Raw genomic sequence first — 4,968 nt, 5'->3', positions numbered from 1 at the left:
ACCGAGCGAAGCGAGGGAGGACCTTATATGGCCATTTTTTTGTAAAATCTAAGTCATCAAATTGAAACAAAAAGAATGGAAATGGTTAGGGCTGAAAAACCAATAATACCCCTCTAAATTTTGGGAGGTTTCGGGGTCGAGCCCTTTTGAACCCATTTTTACGATTTCACTTGTTGTTTATTTTTCATTTTCTTCTTCGACGTTAGTTTCCCTGCTGAACCCAACTTCTCCTCCTCTTCGTTCATTGTTAGCTCGCCTCCACCTCCTTCAATCCCTTCATTAGCAGATTCACCACCACCACTTTTCATCAACAGATTCAATCACCACCACCATCACTCTTCGTCACCAATTATTTCTAGGATTTGTTTTCGATCCAGGGATTTCTTATCCGTTCACAAGAAAATTAGGGTTTTTGAGTTCAAATTTGGAATGTTTGATTTGAAATTGAAGGAGGATTGAAATTGGTGAATGGGAATGTTTAATTAGGTGATTAGATTTCAATAAGAATTTTTCGAAAGTTGAAGGAGGATTGAGACCGAATGAGAATCAAAGTTCTTTTTCAACTTTCGCCAACTTCTCATTGAAATTGAACCACTACCACCACGATCTTCAAAACATTGGTAAGAATCAATTCTGTGATATGTGTGTTTTTCCTTATTTCTCAAATCTTATGCATGAATCAAATTTTTACATCCTGAATTCTTATTCTGTTGTGTTTTTTTCTGAAGAAGGTTATGGTTTTAATTTGAGGATTTGATTTTAAAGAAGAACATTAATTGGGAAATTGAGGAGTTCGGGTTTTCTAGAACAATAGTTCTAGGGTTTCAGTTGAGGCGATTGGTGAAGTAGCATTTCAGAGGGTGCTAAGGATTGGGTAAGCCTCTAATTTATCTTAATTCTAGTTTGGATAAAAGAACAAGTTTCTGTTTATTGATCGTTTATTCGTACTGAAGTAGTTGTTTGATTTGTTACCTGACTTATTATGAGCAAACAATTACCAGGTTAGTTCCATGCTCTTCTTGCGCCGAACAAGTTGCAACTATAATGGTCACATGTTATTCACTATGTTCTTAAAGTTTCAATTGGGGTCTGATTTTTTGGTGCCCTCGACTGGTTTGTGCAATCATGTTGATATCTAGCACGTATATTGTTTAATCAGCATGTTTTCCCCCTAAGAGGCTTCTCCCCTCAGTGCTCTTCTAGGAGCAAACAAGTCACAGCTGTAAAGTTCACATGGTGCATGATGTTCTCAAATTTATATTAGGTTTTAACCCAAGTACTTTCATCGTTTGGTGGCCTAGACGGGTTTTCTAAAAATTATATATATTTTTTTTTGACAAGGGTGCTTACTAGAGATACTTCATTTGTTTGTATTACTTATCAGGAGGCTAGAGGGCTTGATGCTGGGCTGCGGCTTGTGCAAAAGTTAATTGGCTGAATTAAAGACAAATAAAATATAATATTGGATGCAATGGAACTGAATTCAGCTTCTGTGCTTGAGCCGGAATGAAAATGTAATAGAAGTTGATTACAGGCCCTATGTTTTGATATTCTGTGGATTTGATGTGTAGTGGCAAGAAGAAGAAGAGAGGTTAAAGGGCAGCAGGAGGTCAAAATGCTTTATTTTCACCCCGTGTTATTAATGGAATGTACAAGACCATACAAGTTCTCATTCGGGTGGAGTTCGAGAGGGTTTCAACCATCTGATTTCGCAAGATGGAAATCCATGGCGTCGACTGTTAGTATTAAAGAAGAAGTGGCTGAAATAAGAGCTAGCAGGGGAAGATAGCAGCGTCCTACAACAGCAGCAACAAGTTGGGTTACTATGGGTTCCGAAATTGGTTAGGCGAAACTATTGGTTTACTGACTGATAAGTGAAATTGAAGACTGCATGTGTTGTTGTCATGAATCAACTTGGATGTACCAAAGATTGAGAGTGTAGACTGTGATGGTAGTATGGGCAGTTATTGAGATGAGAATGAATATGGAATCAAGCTTCTACTCGAACTGAAGCAGCAACGTCGACGGAAATGTGGGGTTTCTTATTGTGGTCTGTACTTCAAGCTGTTGATCTCAATGGATCGGCAGTTGAAGGAAATGCTAGAAGACAACGGAAGGAAGGAAACTAGATCGATTCAGTAAACTGAAAGTGATCAGTTGGTGGAGCAACTGAAATAGGAAATAGTGCTTCTCACGGGAAGTGGAAATGGCATTGTGGTTCATTCTTATTGCAGTGGCGAAGATGTTTCTCGGCTGGTGATGTTGGCTGAAAACGATGGAGTCTGTATGGTTCTCAGATTTGAATGGACTGAAATTAGGGTTGCAAGGTTAATTGGCTAAGCTACCGGTGGAGGATGGTCAGGGAGGTATTTGCTGCCATGGTTGCAATAGGTGATTGGTTGAGCTGAGTGCAATCACTGAAATGGATGGTTGCTGGCTTTTGCATTTGAAGATCAGTTGAAGACATCCAGAAGTTCAGGGAAGTGGACAGTGGTTAATTCATATTGCAGTAGTGAAGATGGAGAGTTGGACGTGACTGAGATGGTTTGAATGGGGTTTGTATGGAGTTGTTGAAGAAGGTGTAGTGGCTGATGTGAATCGAGTATACAGCAAGGACGTACATGAACATGGAAGCTAACAATCCACGGAATGATCTGAGGTTGATTAGTGGCTGATTTAGTTCAACTCATAACCATGGTATAATCTCGTTACAGAACAACAACAATATGTTCGGGCAGTCGACAGTGAAGATTGGAAGATGGAGAATAAGATAGATGACATTATTGAAGCTCTTTACGACAACAGAGACATCAACAAACGATATTTTGGGGTTATTCTCTACGTCAATAGTGAAGTCGAGTTGATGGTTTCTCTAATTCCCACTATCTAAAATGAATGTTGGTTATGATTGCAGCAATAACAAATGGGATTGGGGTTCGCAAGGTTCAAATGGGGATAAATTGCATTGCCTCTATCTTGGTGATTTGTGGATATGATCGGAACTGGATTTAATGGGTGCTGATTTGTTTTGCTCTCGAGCTCGAGTTGGTGGTGTTGCTGGTGACGAGATTCTAAAGTGGATTTGGCAACCGGAGTTTGTAATGGACCGGCCTGGGCTGGATTTTGGAAGGCAGGTAGTGATTGTTATCAGGGTCGTTCCTGGGAAAAATTTGCCCCGAAGTGAATTCATTTTTTTTTTGCCCTAAACAACATCAGTACCTTTTATACTTATAGAAACATTCGATTAAGGCATCAACCTAGATTCCGGTTGGTTGTTTTGATGGGATTGTAAGAAAGGGAATTGAAAAATGAAAAACTATAGTGCGCCGTGATCTGGGAAGAAAGGAGGCATTAGAGCCGTAAAGGTGAAGAGGAAAGAACGAGATAAAAACAAACTAAAACGTTTCTTCTCAAAGTTAAATTGTATAGATAATTTGTTTTAAACCCTTTAAATTAATGTAACTTGTAGTTCAGTCCAAATTTTTTCTTTTTCAATGAAAACCCCTTATTGTTGCAAGGGTTTTTGTTGCCCCTGGGCTTTTGTTGCCTGCAATCCCCACTTTGCCTGCTTCCCTATCAGGCCCGGGCCTGATTGTTATATATCTTCGTAGCAGTGCCATTGTAACCAGCGGAGGAAGGAGAGTTGTGTGATGTGGCCTGAACTTGGGTCTTGTTTTTGGAGGGCTTTAGCAGTTCGCTAGGTTTCAATGTTAGTCTTCGCAACACTGTTTTGGATAAAACTCTACAAAGAGTGGAGATATGTACCAGGAAATCCTTTATCTAGGAGAATCATAAGAGTGCTTTAATGAGCTAAACTACAGTATCTGATATGATAGAGTTGGAGTCCAGAATATATGCTACCGCAGACAAATAAAATGATGCAAAACGTTTAAATCATCTCATTAGTTATGTGAATTCCCTAAATAATGAATGGAGCATGCCAGGAGAACAAGTGCAGCAAATACCCTTACCTGAATTAGTTATCTGAATTCTCATTAGTTATTAAAATCATCTCATTATCTGGAACATTTTTTTTCCTTTATAAATCTGAATCCGTGCAATCACGTAGTGGTGTCGCTTCGTCAAGTTTTTCGGTCGGCCCGCCCATCGTGGCAACGGTTGTACTAGTAGAAACATGGGTTATATGTAAGAGAAGCCTTAATATAATGGTTTTATTAATGTTTTGATTTAAAGTTTACGATTTTCCTTATGGTTTAAGTTTTCTATAATTCAATTGGCGAGAACATCATAACCATATGGAGCTAATTTTTCATCTGATTTTTGACGCAAACGTAAACTATAATACCCTGTATTTTTAGTTACGGTTTCGTGTCGGATTATATCCAAATTAACTAACCATGTGGTTTAAGTTGTTTCATTTACCTTAGCCTAGTTGGGTTGTTTGAACTAAAAAGGTTACAAGTTAGGGTGAAAATATAATATTAAGAGTAAAATGAAAAGACAAATAAATAAAATATTAAATAGGAGTTATTATTAGTATTCTGTTGCAGTGGAAAATATTGAGAAAGTAAAGAGACAAAGAGAGGTTTCTATTGATCAGGATAATAGGGTTACATGGATATAATATCCTTTATACATATGCAAAGGTAAACTCTAGGTAAATAGATGGACCGCACATCCATGGGCCATAGGCCCTCTAACACTCCCCTTGTGCGGTTCAATAACAAAACTTTATACAATGCTTCACATATAGTGCTTTGAATGTAGTTCTTCAAATGTCGTTCTCTCCTTGATGACTTGTGCCGAAATCAATTGCCTCATCAAAAATTTGACAAGGAGAAACCCAATGGGATAAAACCTTGGTACAACTCTTCACATGTAATACTTCACATGTTGTCTCGTACTTTACATGTAGTTCATTTCATGCAATACGATCTTCAAAGATCGACGAGTCTAAGTTAATTGTATCGTTAAAACTTCGTCAGGATAACCCAGAGGGACAAAACC

At 38.3% G+C, this 4,968-nt stretch overlaps 1 long non-coding RNA gene across 1 annotated transcript; it reads left to right on the top strand.

Annotated features, from left to right (window-relative positions):
- The first annotated feature begins 207 nt into the window (after positions 1-207).
- On the top strand, positions 208-3,493 carry LOC113356150. Its single transcript, XR_003362878.1, has 3 exons — positions 208-620; positions 729-874; positions 1,385-3,493. It is a non-coding gene; the product is annotated as an uncharacterized LOC113356150 (long non-coding RNA).
- The last annotated feature ends 1,475 nt before the right edge of the window (positions 3,494-4,968 follow it).

The sequence above is a fragment of the Papaver somniferum genome, chromosome 3 (genome assembly GCF_003573695.1).
Source record: "Papaver somniferum cultivar HN1 chromosome 3, ASM357369v1, whole genome shotgun sequence".
Taxonomy (NCBI): Eukaryota; Viridiplantae; Streptophyta; class Magnoliopsida; order Ranunculales; family Papaveraceae; genus Papaver; species Papaver somniferum.
Note: the sequence above shows the minus strand (reverse complement) of the source record. Positions and strands in the feature narration are given on the sequence as shown.